Source organism: Acanthaster planci, linkage group LG06 (assembly GCF_054643075.1).
Source record: "Acanthaster planci isolate LZ-2023a linkage group LG06, COTS_SCS, whole genome shotgun sequence".
NCBI classification, from domain to species: domain Eukaryota; kingdom Metazoa; phylum Echinodermata; class Asteroidea; order Valvatida; family Acanthasteridae; genus Acanthaster; species Acanthaster planci.
In genome coordinates, this window is record NC_141782.1 from 13,375,825 (window position 1) to 13,392,497 (window position 16,673).

The following is a 16,673-nucleotide window of genomic DNA, read 5'->3' on the forward strand; positions in this document are numbered from 1 at the left end:
ACAAACTCAAAATTTAATGGCTAGGGTCAGGGTTGACAAATTCAAAATTGAAATTATTTGGATAGAGTTAGGGTTTTCAAACTTAAAATCTAATGGCTAGGGTTAGGGTTTTCGAACTCAGAATTTAATGGCTAGGGTTAGGGTTGACAAATTCAAAATTTGCTAGAGTTAGCGTTTACAAAATCAAAATTTAATGGCTAGGGTTGTCAAGTTCAAAATTGAAATTATTTGGATAAGGTTAGCGTTTACAAACTTAAAATCTAATGGCTAGGGTTAGGGTTTTCGAAATCAAAATTTAATGGCTAGGGTCAGGGTTGACAAATTCAAAATTGAAATTATTTGGATAGGGTTAGGGTTTTTAAACTTAAAATCTAATGGTTAGGGTTAGGGTTTTCGAACTCAAAATTTAATGGCTAGTGTTAGGGTTGACAAGTTCAAAATTTGCTAGGGTTAGGGTTTACAAAGTCAAAATTTAATGGCTAGGGTTAGGGTTTTCAAAATCAAAATTTAATGGCTAGGGTTAGGGTTGACAAATTCAAAATTTGCTACGGTTAGGGTTTACAAAGTCAAAATTTAATGGCTAGGGTTAGGGTTGACAAATTCAAAATTAAAATTATTTGGATAGGGTAAGGGTTAGGGTTCACAAACTCAAAATCTCATGGCTACGGTTAGGGTTTACAAATTCAAATTGAAATTATTTGGATAGGGTTAGGGTGAGGGTTAGGGTTTACAAACAAAATCTAATGGCTAGGGTTAGAGTTGACAAATTTAACATAGGCTAGGGTTAGAATTTACAAACTCAAAATTTAATGGCTTGGGTTAGGGTTGACAAATTCAAAATAAGCTAGGGCTAGGGTTTACGAACTCAAAATTTAATGGCTAGTGTTAGGGTTGACAAATTCAAAATTAAAAAAATTATTGGAAAGGGTTAGGGTTTACAAACGTAAAATCTAATGGCTAGGGTTAGGGTTGACAAATTCAACACAGGCTAGGGCTAGGGTTTACGAACTCAAAATTTAATGGCAAGGGTTACGGTTGACAAATTCAAAATTAAAAAATTTGGATAGGGTTAGGGTTCACAAACTCCAAATCTCATGACTACGGTTACGGTTTTCGAACTCAAAATTTAATGGCTAGGGTTAGGGTTGACAAATTCAAAATTAAAACTTTTTGGATAGGATTAGGGTTAGAGTTCACAAACTCAAAATCTCATAGCTAGGGTTAGGTTGACAAATTCAAAATTTGCTATTGTTAGGGTTTACAAAGTCAAAATTGAAATTATTTGGATAGGGTTAGGGTTAGGGTTTACAAACTCAAAATCTAATGGCTAGGGTTAGGGTTGACAAATTCAAAATTAATTTTTTTTTGGATAGGGTTAGGGTTCAGAAACTCAAAATTTAACGGCTAGGGTTAGGGTTGACAAATTCAAAAGTTGCTATTGTTAGGGTTGACAAAGTCAAAATTTAATGGCTAAGGTTATGGTTGACAAATTCAAAATTTGCTAGGGTTAGGTTTTACAAAGTCAAAATTTAATGGTTAGGGCTAGGGTTGACAAATTAAAAATTGAAATTATTTGGATAGGGTTAGGGTTAGGGTTTACAAACTTAAAATCTAATGGCTACGGTTAGGGTTGTCGAAATCAAAATCTAATGGCTAGGGTAAGGGTTGACAAATTCAACATAGGCTGAGGTTCGAATTTACAAACTCAAAATTGAGTGGCTAGGGTTAGGGTTGATAAATTCGAAATTTGCTAGGGTTAGGGTTTACAAAGTCAAAATTTAACGGCTAGGGTTGACATTCAAAATTTGCTGGGGTTAGGGTTTACAAAGTCAAAATCTAATGGCTAGGGTTAGGGTTGACAAATTCAAAATTAAAACTTTTGGATAGGGTTAGGGTTCACAAACTCAAAATTTAATGGCTAGGGTCAGGGTTGACAAATTCAAAATTGAAATTATTTGGATAGAGTTAGGGTTTTCAAACTTAAAATCTAATGGCTAGGGTTAGGGTTTTCGAACTCAGAATTTAATGGCTAGGGTTAGGGTTGACAAATTCAAAATTTGCTAGAGTTAGCGTTTACAAAATCAAAATTTAATGGCTAGGGTTGTCAAGTTCAAAATTGAAATTATTTGGATAAGGTTAGCGTTTACAAACTTAAAATCTAATGGCTAGGGTTAGGGTTTTCGAAATCAAAATTTAATGGCTAGGGTCAGGGTTGACAAATTCAAAATTGAAATTATTTGGATAGGGTTAGGGTTTTTAAACTTAAAATCTAATGGCTAGGGTTAGGGTTTTCAAAATCAAAATTTAATGGCTAGGGTTAGGGTTGACAAATTCAAAATTTGCTACGGTTAGGGTTTACAAAGTCAAAATTTAATGGCTAGGGTTAGGGTTGACAAAGTCAAAATCTCATACCTAGGGTTAGGGTTGACAAATTCAAAATTTGCTAGGGTTAGGGTTGATAAATTCAAAATAGGCTAGGGTTTGGGGTTGACGAATTGAAAATTGAAATTATTTGGATAGGGTTAGGGTTTACAAACTTAAAATCTAATGGCTAGGGTTAGGGTTGACAAATTCAACATTGGCTAGGGTTAGGGTTGACAAAGTCAAAATTTGCTAGGGTTAGGGTTTACAAGCTCAAAATCTCATAGCTAGGGTTAGGGTTGACAAATTCGAAATTTGCTGGGGGTTGGGGTTTACAAAGTCAATATTTAATGGCTAGGGTTAGGGTTGACATTCAAAATTTGCTAGGGTTAGGGTTTACAACGTCAAAATCTTATGGCTAGGGTTGACAAATTCAAAATTTGCTAGGGTTAGGGTTTACAAAGTGAAAATTTGCTAGGGTTAGGGTTTACAAAGTCAAAATCTAATGGTTAGGGCTAGATTTGACAAAGTCAAAATTTAAATTATTTGGATAGGGTAAGGGTTAGGGTTTACAAACTTAAAATCAAATGGCTAGAATTGGGGTTTTCAAAATCAAAATTTAATGGCTAGGGTAAGGATTGACATTCAAAATTTGCTGGGGTTAGGGTTTACAAAGTCAAAATCTAATGGCTAGGGTTAGGGTTGACAAATTCAAAATTAAAATGTTTGGATAGGGTTAGGGTTAGGGTTCACGAAGTCAAAATTTAATGGCTAGGGTTAGGGTTGACAAATTCAAAATTGAAATTATTTGGATAGGGTTAGGGTTTACAAACCTAAAATATAATGGCTAGGGTTAGGGTTTTCGAACTCAAAATTTAATGGCTAGGGTTAGGGTTGACAAATTCAAAATTTGCTAGGGTTAGGGTTGACAAAGTCAAAATTTAATTGCTATGGTTAGGGTTGACATTCAAAATTTGCTGGGGTTAGGGTTTACAAACTCAATATCTAATGGCTAGGGTTAGGGTTTACAAATTGAAAATTGAAATTATTTGCATAGGGTTAGGGTTAAGGATTACAAACTTAAAATCTAATCGCTAGGATTAGGGTTGACAAATTCAACATAGGCTAAGGTTAGAATTGATAAACTCAAATTTTAGTGGCTAGGGTTAGGGTTGACGAATTCGAAATTTGCTAGGGTTAGGATTTACAAAGTCAAAATTTAACGGTTAGGGTTAGGGTTGACATTCAAAATTTGCTGGGGTTAGGGTTTACAAAGTCAAAATCTAGTGGCTAGGGTTAGGGTTGACAAATTCAAAATTAAAATGTTTGGATAGGGTTAGGGTTAGGGTTCTCAAACTAAAATTTAAAAGCTAGGGTCAGGGTTGACAAATTCAAAATTGAAATTATTTGGATAGGGTTAGGGTTAGGGTTTACAAACTCAAAATTTAATGGCTAGGGTTAGGGTTTACAAGTTCAAAATTTGCTAGGGTTAGGGTTTACAAAGTCAAAATCTAATGGTTAAGGCTAGGGTTGACAAAGTCAAAATTTAAATTATTTGGATAGGGTAAGGGTTAGGGTTTACAAACTTAAAATCAAATGGCTAGGGTTGGGGTTTTCAAAATCACAATTTAATGGCTAGGGTTAGGGTTGACATTCAAAATTTGCTAGGGTTAGAATTTACAAACTCAAAATTTAATGGCTTGGGTTAGGGTTGACAAATTCAAAATAAGCTAGGGCTAGGGTTTACGAACTCAAAATTTAATGGCTAGTGTTAGGGTTGACAAATTCAAAATTAAAAAAATTATTGGAAAGGGTTAGGGTTTACAAACGTAAAATCTAATGGCTAGGGTTAGGGTTGACAAATTCAACACAGGCTAGGGCTAGGGTTTACGAACTCAAAATTTAATGGCAAGGGTTACGGTTGACAAATTCAAAATTAAAAAATTTGGATAGGGTTAGGGTTCACAAACTCCAAATCTCATGACTACGGTTACGGTTTTCGAACTCAAAATTTAATGGCTAGGGTTAGGGTTGACAAATTCAAAATTAAAACTTTTTGGATAGGATTAGGGTTAGAGTTCACAAACTCAAAATCTCATAGCTAGGGTTAGGTTGACAAATTCAAAATTTGCTATTGTTAGGGTTTACAAAGTCAAAATTGAAATTATTTGGATAGGGTTAGGGTTAGGGTTTACAAACTCAAAATCTAATGGCTAGGGTTAGGGTTGACAAATTCAAAATTAATTTTTTTTTGGATAGGGTTAGGGTTCAGAAACTCAAAATTTAATGGCTAGGGTTAGGGTTGACAAATTCAAAAGTTGCTATTGTTAGGGTTGACAAAGTCAAAATTTAATGGCTAAGGTTATGGTTGACAAATTCAAAATTTGCTAGGGTTAGGTTTTACAAAGTCAAAATTTAATGGTTAGGGCTAGGGTTGACAAATTAAAAATTGAAATTATTTGGATAGGGTTAGGGTTAGGGTTTACAAACTTAAAATCTAATGGCTACAGTTAGGGTTGTCGAAATCAAAATCTAATGGCTAGGGTAAGGGTTGACAAATTCAACATAGGCTGAGGTTCGAATTTACAAACTCAAAATTGAGTGGCTAGGGTTAGGGTTGATAAATTCGAAATTTGCTAGGGTTAGGGTTTACAAAGTCAAAATTTAACGGCTAGGGTTGACAAATTAAAAATTGAAATTATTTGGATAGGGTAAGGGTTAGGGTTTACAAACTTAAAATCAAATGGCTAGAATTGGGGTTTTCAAAATCAAAATTTAATGGCTAGGGTAAGGGTTGACATTCAAAATTTGCTGGGGTTAGGGTTTACAAAGTCAAAATCTAATGGCTAGGGTTAGGGTTGACAAATTCAAAATTAAAATGTTTGGATAGGGTTAGGGTTAGGGTTCACGAAGTCAAAAATTAATGGCTAGGGTTAGGGTTGACAAATTCAAAATTGAAATTATTTGGATAGGGTTAGGGTTTACAAACCTAAAATATAATGGCTAGGGTTAGGGTTTTCGAACTCAAAATTTAATGGCTAGGGTTAGGGTTGACAAATTCAAAATTTGCTAGGGTTAGGGTTGACAAAGTCAAAATTTAATTGCTATGGTTAGGGTTGACATTCAAAATTTGCTGGGGTTAGGGTTTACAAACTCAATATCTAATGGCTAGGGTTAGGGTTTACAAATTGAAAATTGAAATTATTTGCATAGGGTTAGGGTTAAGGATTACAAACTTAAAATCTAATCGCTAGGATTAGGGTTGACAAATTCAACATAGGCTAAGGTTAGAATTGATAAACTCAAATTTTAGTGGCTAGGGTTAGGGTTGACGAATTCGAAATTTGCTAGGGTTAGGATTTACAAAGTCAAAATTTAACGGTTAGGGTTAGGGTTGACATTCAAAATTTGCTGGGGTTAGGGTTTACAAAGTCAAAATCTAGTGGCTAGGGTTAGGGTTGACAAATTCAAAATTAAAATGTTTGGATAGGGTTAGGGTTAGGGTTCTCAAACTAAAATTTAAAAGCTAGGGTCAGGGTTGACAAATTCAAAATTGAAATTATTTGGATAGGGTTAGGGTTAGGGTTTACAAACTCAAAATTTAATGGCTAGGGTTCGGGTTTACAAGTTCAAAATTTGCTAGGGTTAGGGTTTACAAAGTCAAAATCTAATGGTTAAGGCTAGGGTTGACAAAGTCAAAATTTAAATTATTTGGATAGGGTAAGGGTTAGGGTTTACAAACTTAAAATCAAATGGCTAGGGTTGGGGTTTTCAAAATCACAATTTAATGGCTAGGGTTAGGGTTGACATTCAAAATTTGCTAGGGTTAGAATTTACAAACTCAAAATTTAATGGCTTGGGTTAGGGTTGACAAATTCAAAATAAGCTAGGGCTAGGGTTTACGAACTCAAAATTTAATGGCTAGTGTTAGGGTTGACAAATTCAAAATTAAAAAAATTATTGGAAAGGGTTAGGGTTTACAAACGTAAAATCTAATGGCTAGGGTTAGGGTTGACAAATTCAACACAGGCTAGGGCTAGGGTTTACGAACTCAAAATTTAATGGCAAGGGTTACGGTTGACAAATTCAAAATTAAAAAATTTGGATAGGGTTAGGGTTCACAAACTCCAAATCTCATGACTACGGTTACGGTTTTCGAACTCAAAATTTAATGGCTAGGGTTAGGGTTGACAAATTCAAAATTAAAACTTTTTGGATAGGATTAGGGTTAGAGTTCACAAACTCAAAATCTCATAGCTAGGGTTAGGTTGACAAATTCAAAATTTGCTATTGTTAGGGTTTACAAAGTCAAAATTGAAATTATTTGGATAGGGTTAGGGTTAGGGTTTACAAACTCAAAATCTAATGGCTAGGGTTAGGGTTGACAAATTCAAAATTAATTTTTTTTTGGATAGGGTTAGGGTTCAGAAACTCAAAATTTAATGGCTAGGGTTAGGGTTGACAAATTCAAAAGTTGCTATTGTTAGGGTTGACAAAGTCAAAATTTAATGGCTAAGGTTATGGTTGACAAATTCAAAATTTGCTAGGGTTAGGTTTTACAAAGTCAAAATTTAATGGTTAGGGCTAGGGTTGACAAATTAAAAATTGAAATTATTTGGATAGGGTTAGGGTTAGGGTTTACAAACTTAAAATCTAATGGCTACAGTTAGGGTTGTCGAAATCAAAATCTAATGGCTAGGGTAAGGGTTGACAAATTCAACATAGGCTGAGGTTCGAATTTACAAACTCAAAATTGAGTGGCTAGGGTTAGGGTTGATAAATTCGAAATTTGCTAGGGTTAGGGTTTACAAAGTCAAAATTTAACGGCTAGGGTTGACATTCAAAATTTGCTGGGGTTAGGGTTTACAAAGTCAAAATCTAATGGCTAGGGTTAGGGTTGACAAATTCAAAATTAAAACTTTTGGATAGGGTTAGGGTTCACAAACTCAAAATTTAATGGCTAGGGTCAGGGTTGACAAATTCAAAATTGAAATTATTTGGATAGAGTTAGGGTTTTCAAACTTAAAATCTAATGGCTAGGGTTAGGGTTTTCGAACTCAGAATTTAATGGCTAGGGTTAGGGTTGACAAATTCAAAATTTGCTAGAGTTAGCGTTTACAAAATCAAAATTTAATGGCTAGGGTTGTCAAGTTCAAAATTGAAATTATTTGGATAAGGTTAGCGTTTACAAACTTAAAATCTAATGGCTAGGGTTAGGGTTTTCGAAAGTCAAAATTTAATGGCTAGGGTCAGGGTTGACAAATTCAAAATTGAAATTATTTGGATAGGGTTAGGGTTTTTAAACTTAAAATCTAATGGCTAGGGTTAGGGTTTTCAAAATCAAAATTTAATGGCTAGGGTTAGGGTTGACAAATTCAAAATTTGCTACGGTTAGGGTTTACAAAGTCAAAATTTAATGGCTAGGGTTAGGGTTGACAAAGTCAAAATCTCATACCTAGGGTTAGGGTTGACAAATTCAAAATTTGCTAAGGTTAGGGTTGATAAATTCAAAATAGGCTAGGGTTTGGGGTTGACGAATTGAAAATTGAAATTATTTGGATAGGGTTAGGGTTTACAAACTTAAAATCTAATGGCTAGGGTTAGGGTTGACAAATTCAACATTGGCTAGGGTTAGGGTTGACAAAGTCAAAATTTGCTAGGGTTAGGGTTTACAAGCTCAAAATCTCATAGCTAGGGTTAGGGTTGACAAATTCGAAATTTGCTGGGGGTTGGGGCTTACAAAGTCAATATTTAATGGCTAGGGTTAGGGTTGACATTCAAAATTTGCTAGGGTTAGGGTTTACAACGTCAAAATCTTATGGCTAGGGTTGACAAATTCAAAATTTGCTAGGGTTAGGGTTTACAAAGTGAAAATTTGCTAGGGTTAGGGTTTACAAAGTCAAAATCTAATGGTTAGGGCTAGATTTGACCAAGTCAAAATTTAAATTATTTGGATAGGGTAAGGGTTAGGGTTTACAAACTTAAAATCGAATGGCTAGAATTGGGGTTTTCAAAATCAAAATTTAATGGCTAGGGTAAGGGTTGACATTCAAAATTTGCTGGGGTTAGGGTTTACAAAGTCAAAATCTAATGGCTAGGGTTAGGGTTGACAAATTCAAAATTAAAATGTTTGGATAGGGTTAGGGTTAGGGTTCACGAAGTCAAAAATTAATGGCTAGGGTTAGGGTTGACAAATTCAAAATTGAAATTATTTGGATAGGGTTAGGGTTTACAAACCTAAAATATAATGGCTAGGGTTAGGGTTTACAAATTCAAAATTTAATTGCTATGGTTAGGGTTGACATTCAAAATTTGCTGGGGTTAGGGTTTACAAAGTCAAAATTTAATTGCTATGGTTAGGGTTGACATTCAAAATTTGCTGGGGTTAGGGTTTACAAACTCAATATCTAATGGCTAGGGTTAGGGTTTACAAATTGAAAATTGAAATTATTTGCATAGGGTTAGGGTTAAGGATTACAAACTTAAAATCTAATCGCTAGGATTAGGGTTGACAAATTCAACATAGGCTAAGGTTAGAATTGATAAACTCAAATTTTAGTGGCTAGGGTTAGGGTTGACGAATTCGAAATTTGCTAGGGTTAGGATTTACAAAGTCAAAATTTAACGGTTAGGGTTAGGGTTGACATTCAAAATTTGCTGGGGTTAGGGTTTACAAAGTCAAAATCTAATGGCTAGGGTTAGGGTTGACAAATTCAAAATTAAAATGTTTGGATAGGGTTAGGGTTAGGGTTCTCAAACTAAAATTTAAAAGCTAGGGTCAGGGTTGACAAATTCAAAATTGAAATTATTTGGGTAGGGTTAAGGTTTACAAACTTAAAATCTACTGGCTAGGGTTAGTGTTGACAAATTCAAAATTTGCTAGAGTTAGGGTTTACAAAGTCAAAATCTAATGGCGAGGGTTAGCGTTGACAAGTTCAAAATTGAAATTATTTGGATAGGGTTAGCGTTTACAAACTTAAAATCTAATTGCTAGGGTTAGGGTTATCGAACTCAAAATTTTTTGGCTAGGGTTAGGGTTGACAAATTCAAAATTTGCTAGGGTTAGGGATGACAAAGTCAAAATTTAATGGCTAGGGTTAGAGTTGACAAATTCAAAATTTGCTAGGGTTAGGGTTTACAAACTCAAAATCTCATAGCTAGGGTTAGGGTTTAGGGTTGACAAATTGAAAATTGAAATTATTTGAATAGGGTTAGGGTTTACAACCTTGAAATATAATGGCTAGGGTTAGGGTTGACAAATTCAATATTGGCTAGGATTAGGGTTGACAAATTCAAAATTTGCTAGGTTTAGGGTTTACAAACTCAAAATCTAATGGCTACTGTTAGGGTTTTCGAAATCAAAATCTAATGGCTAGGGTTAGGGTTGACAAATTCAAAATTGAAATTATTTGGATAGGGCTAGGGTTAGGGTTTACAAACTCAAAATTTAATGGCTAGGGTTCGAGTTTACAAATTCAAAATTTGCTAGGGTTAGGGTTTACAAAGTCAAAATTTAATGGCTACTGTTAGGGTTGACAAATTCAAAATTGAAATTATTTCGATAGGGTTACGGTTTCCAAACTAAAAATCTAATGGCTAGGGCTAGGGTTTTCGAACTCAAAATTTAATGGCTAGGGTTAGGGTTGACATATTCAAAATTTGCTAGGGTTAGGGTTTACAAACTTAAAATCTGATGGCTAAGGTTAGGGTTTTCGAAATCAAAATCTAATGGCTAGGGTTAGGGTTGACAAATTCAAAATTGAAATTATTTGGATAGGGTTAGGGTTAGGGTTTACAAACTCAAAATGTAATTGCTAGGGTTCGAGTTTACAAATTCAAAATTTGCTAGTGTTAGGGTTTACAAAGTCAAAATTTAATGGCTACTGTTAGGGTTGACAAATTCAAAATTGAAATTATTTCGATAGGGTTACGGTTTACAAACTAAAAATCTAATGGCTAGGACTAGGGTTTTCGAACTCAAAATTTAATGGCTAGGGTTAGGGTTGACATATTCAAAATTTGCTAGGGTTAGGGTTTACAAACTCAAAATCTCATAGCTAGTGTTAAGGTTGACAAATTCAAAATAGGCTGGGGTTACGGTTGACAAATTGAAAATTGAAATTATTTGGATAGGGTTAGGGTTAGGGTTTACAAACTTAAAATCTGATGGCTACGGTTAGGGTTTTCGAAATCAAAATCTAATGGCTAGGGTTAGGGTTGACAAATTCAAAATTGAAATTATTTGGATAGGGTTAGGGTTTACAAACTCAAAATGTAATTGCTAGGGTTCGAGTTTACAAATTCAAAATTTGCTAGTGTTAGGGTTTACAAAGTCAAAATTTAATGGCTACTCTTAGGGTTGACAAATTCAAAATTGAAATTATTTCGATAGGGTTACGGTTTACAAACTAAAAATCTAATGGCTAGGACTAGGGTTTTCGAACTCAAAATTGAATGGCTAGGGTTAGGGTTGACATATTCAAAATTTGCTAGGGTTAGGGTTTACAAACTCAAAATCTCATAGCTAGTGTTAAGGTTGACAAATTCAAAATAGGCTGGGGTTACGGTTGACAAATTGAAAATTGAAATTATTTGGATAGGGTAAGGGTATAAAAACTTAAAATCTAATGGCTAGGGTTAGGGTTGACAAATTCAACATAGGCTAGGGTTAGAATTTACAAATTTAAAATTTAGTGGCTAGGGTTAGGGTTGACAAATTCGAAATTTGCCAGGCTTGGGGTTTACAAAGTCAAAATCTAATGGCTAGGGTTAGGGTTGACAAATTCAAAATGGAAATTATTTAGATAGGGTTAGGGTTTACCAACTCAAAATTTAATGGCTACTGTTAGGGTTGACAAATTCAAAATAGGCTAGGTTTAGAGTTGACAAATTGAAAATTGAAATTATTTGGATAGGGTTAGGGTTTACAAACTTAGAATCTAATGGCTACAGTTAGGGTTCACAAATTCAACATTGGCTAGGGTTAGGGTTGACAAAGTCAAATTTTGCTAGGGTTAGGGTTTACAAAGTCAGAATTTAATGGCTAGGGTTAGGGTTGACAAATTCAAAATTTGCTAGGGTTAGGGTTTACAAACTCAAAATCTCATAGCTAGGGTTAGGGTTGACAAATTTAAAATAGGCTAGGGTTACGGTTGACAAATTGAAAATTGAAATTATTTGGATAGGGTTAGGGTTTACAAACTTAAAATCTAATGGCTACGGTTAGGGTTGACAAATTCAATATTGGCTAGGGTTAGGGTTGACAAATTCAAATTTTGCTAGGGTTACGGTTTACAAACTCAAAATCTCATAGGCTAGGGTTAGGGTTGACAAATTCAAAATTGAAATTATTTGGATAGGGTTAGGGTTAGGTTTTCCAAACTCAAAATTTAATGGCTAGGGTTCGGGTTTACAAGTTCAAAATTTGCTAGGGTTAGGGTTTACAAAGTCAAAATCTAATGGTTAAGGCTAGGGTTGACAAAGTCAAAATTTAAATTATTTGGATAGGGTAAGGGTTAGGGTTTACAAACTTAAAATCAAATGGCTAGGGTTGGGGTTTTCAAAATCAAAATTTAATGGCTAGGGTTAGGGTTGACATTCAAAATTTGCTGGGGTTAGGGTTTACAAAGTCAAAATCTAATGGCTAGGGTTAGGGTTGACAAATTCAAAATTAAAATGTTTGGATAGGGTTAGGGTTAGGGTTCACGAAGTCAAAATTTAATGGCTGGGGTTAGGGTTGACAAATTCAAAATTGAAATTATTTGGATAGGGTTAGGGTTTACAAACTTAAAATCTAATGGCTAGGGCTAGGGTTTTCGAACTCAAAATTTAATGGCTAGGGTTAGGGTTGACAAATTCAAAATTTGCTAGGGTTAAGGTTGACAAAGTCAAAATTTAATGGCTATGGTTAGGGTTAACATTCAAAATTCGCTGGGGTTAGGGTTTACAAACTCAATATCTAATGGCTAGGGTTAGGGTTTACAAATTGAAAATTGAAATTATTTGCATAGGGTTAGGGTTAAGGATTACAAACTTAAAATCTAATCGCTGGGGTTAGGGTTGACAAATTCAACATAGGCTAAGGTTAGAATTGATAAACTCAAATTTTAGTGGCTAGGGTTAGGGTTGACAAATTCGAAATTTGCTAGGGTTACGATTTACAAAGTCAAAATTTAACGGTTAGGGTTAGGGTTGACATTCAAAATTTGCTGGGGTTAGGGTTTACAAAGTCAAAATCTAATGGCTAGGGTTAGGGTTGACAAATTCAAAATTAAATTTTTTGGATAGGGTTAGGGTTAGGGTTCTCAAAATAAAATTTAAAAGGTAGGGTCAGGGTTGACAAATTCAAAATTGAAATTATTTGGGTAGGGTTAAGGTTTACAAACTTCAAATCTAATGGCTAGGGTTAGGGTTTTCGAACTCAAAATTTAATGGCTAGGGTAAGGGTTGACAAATTCAAAATTTGCTAGAGTTAGGGTTTACAAAGTCAAAATTTAATGGCTAGGGTTAGGGTTGACAAGTTCAAAATTGAAATTATTTGGATAGGGTTAGCGTTTACAAACTTAAAATCTAATGGCTACTGTTAGGGTTTTCGAAATCAAAATCTAATGGCTAGGGTTAGGGTTGACAAATTCAAAATTGAAATTATTTGGATAGGGCTAGGGTTAGGGTTTACAAACTCAAAATTTAATGGCTAGGGTTCGAGTTTACAAATTCAAAATTTGCTAGGGTTAGGGTTTACAAAGTCAAAATTTAATGGCTACTGTTAGGGTTGACAAATTCAAAATTGAAATTATTTCGATAGGGTTACGGTTTACAAACTAAAAATCTAATGGCTAGGACTAGGGTTTTCGAACTCAAAATTTAATGGCTAGGGTTAGGGTTGACATATTCAAAATTTGCAAGGGTTAGGGTTTACAAACTCAAAATCTCATAGCTAGTGTTAAGGTTGACAAATTCAAAATAGGCTGGGGTTACGGTTGACAAATTGAAAATTGAAATTATTTGGATAGGGTTAGGGTTAGGGTTTACAAACTTAAAATCTGATGGCTACGGTTAGGGTTTTCGAAATCAAAATCTAATGGCTAGGGTTAGGGTTGACAAATTCAAAATTGAAATTATTTGGATAGGGTTAGGGTTTACAAACTCAAAATGTAATTGCTAGGGTTCGAGTTTACAAATTCAAAATTTGCTAGTGTTAGGGTTTACAAAGTCAAAATTTAATGGCTACTCTTAGGGTTGATAAATTCAAAATTGAAATTATTTCGATAGGGTTACGGTTTACAAACTAAAAATCTAATGGCTAGGGCTAGGGTTTTCGCACTCAAAATTTAATGGCTAGGGTTAGGGTTGACATATTCAAAATTTGCTAGGGTTAGGGTTTACAAACTCAAAATCTCATAGCTAGTGTTAAGGTTGACAAATTCAAAATAGGCTAGGGTTACGGTTGACAAATTGAAAATTGAAATTATTTGTATAGGGTAAGGGTATAAAAACTTAAAATCTAATGGCTAGGGTTAGGGTTGACAAATTCAACATAGGCTAGGGTTAGAATTTACAAATTTAAAATTTAGTGGCTAGGGTTAGGGTTGACAAATTCGAAATTTGCCAGGGTTGGGGTTTACAAAGTCAAAATCTAATGGCTAGGGTTAGGGTTGACAAATTCAAAATGGAAATTATTTAGATAGGGTTAGGGTTTACCAACTCAAAATTTAATGGCTAGGGTTAGGGTTTACAAATTCAAAATTTGCTAGGGTTAAGGTTTACAAAGTCAAAATTTAATGGCTACTGTTAGGGTTGACAAATTCAAAATAGGCTAGGTTTAGAGTTGACAAATTGAAAATTGAAATTATTTGGATAGGGTTAGGGTTTACAAACTTAGAATCTAATGGCTACAGTTAGGGTTCACAAATTCAACATTGGCTAGGGTTAGGGTTGACAAAGTCAAATTTTGCTAGGGTTAGGGTTTACAAAGTCAGAATTTAATGGCTAGGGTTACGGTTGACAAATTCAAAATTTGCTAGGGTTAGGGTTTACAAACTCAAAATCTCATAGCTAGGGTTAGGGTTGACAAATTTAAAATAGGCTAGGGTTACGGTTGACAATTTTAAAATAGGCTAGGGTTACGGTTGACAAATTGAAAATTGAAATTATTTGGATAGGGTTAGGGTTTACAAACTTAAAATCTAATGGCTACGGTTAGGGTTGACAAATTCAATATTGGCTAGGGTTAGGGTTGACAAATTCAAATTTTGCTAGGGTTACGGTTTACAAACTCAAAATCTCATAGGCTAGGGTTACGGTAGACAAATTGAAAATTGAAATTATTTGGATAGGGTTAGGGTTTACAAACTTAAAATCTAATGGGTACGGTTAGGGTTTTCGAAATCAAAATCTAATGGCTAGGGTTAGGGTTGACAAATTCAAAATTGAAATTATTTGGATAGGGTTAGGGTTAGGGTTTACAAACTCAAAATTTAATGGCTAGGGTTCGGGTTTACAAGTTCAAAATTTGCTAGGGTTAGGGTTTACAAAGTCAAAATCTAATGGTTAAGGCTAGGGTTGACAAAGTCAAAATTTAAATTATTTGGATAGGGTAAGGGTTAGGGTTTACAAACTTAAAATCAAATGGCTAGGGTTGGGGTTTTCAAAATCAAAATTTAATGGCTAGGGTTAGGGTTGACATTCAAAATTTGCTGGGGTTAGGGTTTACAAAGTCAAAATCTAATGGCTAGGGTTATGGTTGACAAATTCAAAATTAAAATGTTTGGATAGGGTTAGGGTTAGGGTTCACGAAGTCAAAATTTAATGGCTTGGGTTAGGGTTGACAAATTCAACATTGAAATTATTTGGATAGGGTTAGGGTTTACAAACTTAAAATCTAATGGCTAGGGCTAGGGTTTTCGAACTCAAAATTTAATGGCTAGGGTTAGGGTTGACAAATTCAAAATTTGCTAGGGTTAGGGTTGACAAAGTCAAAATTTAATTGCTATGGTTAGGGTTGACATTCAAAATTCGCTGGGGTTAGGGTTTACAAACTCAATATCTAATGGCTAGGGTTAGGGTTTACAAATTGAAAATTGAAATTATTTGCATAGGGTTAGGGTTAAGGATTACAAACTTAAAATCTAATCGCTGGGGTTAGGGTTGACAAATTCAACATAGGCTAAGGTTAGAATTGATAAACTCAAATTTTAGTGGCTAGGGTTAGGGTTGACAAATTCGAAATTTGCTAGGGTTACGATTTACAAAGTCAAAATTTAACGGTTAGGGTTAGGGTTGACATTCAAAATTTGCTGGGGTTAGGGTTTACAAAGTCAAAATCTAATGGCTAGGGTTAGGGTTGACAAATTCAAAATTAAATTTTTTGGATAGGGTTAGGGTTAGGGTTCTCAAAATAAAATTTAAAAGGTAGGGTCAGGGTTGACAAATTCAAAATTGAAATTATTTGGGTAGGGTTAAGGTTTACAAACTTCAAATCTAATGGCTAGGGTTAGGGTTTTCGAACTCAAAATTTAATGGCTAGGGTAAGGGTTGACAAATTCAAAATTTGCTAGAGTTAGGGTTTACAAAGTCAAAATTTAATGGCTAGGGTTAGGGTTGACAAGTTCAAAATTGAAATTATTTGGATAGGGTTAGCGTTTACAAACTTAAAATCTAATGGCTAGGGTTAGGGTTTTCGAACTCAAAATTTTTTTGCTAGGGTTAGGGTTGACAAATTCAAAATAGGCTAGGTTTAGGGTTGACAAATTGAAAATTGAAATTATTTGAATAGGGTTAGGGTTTACAAACTTAAAATCTAATGGCTAGGGTTAGGGTTGACAAATTCAAAATTTGCTAGGGTTAGGGTTTACAAAGTCAAAATCTAATGGTTAAGGCTAGGGTTGACAAAGTCAAAATTTAAATTATTTGGATAGGGTAAGGGTTAGGGTTTACAAACTTAAAATCAAATGGCTAGGGTTGGGGTTTTCAAAATCAAAATTTAATGGCTAGGGTTAGGGTTGACATTTAAAATTTGCTGGGGTTAGGGTTTACAAAGTCAAAATCTAATGGCTAGGGTTAGGGTTGACAAATTCAAAATTAAAATGTTTGGATAGGGTTAGGGTTCACGAAGTCAAAATTTAATGGCTGGGGTTAGGGTTGACAAATTCAACATTGAAATTATTTGGATAGGGTTAGGGTTTACAAACTTAAAATCTAATGGCTAGGGCTAGGGTTTTCGAACTCAAAATTTAATGGCTAGGGTTAGGGTTGACAAATTCAAAATTTGCTAGGGTTAGGGTTGACAAAGTCAAAATTTAATGGCTATGGTT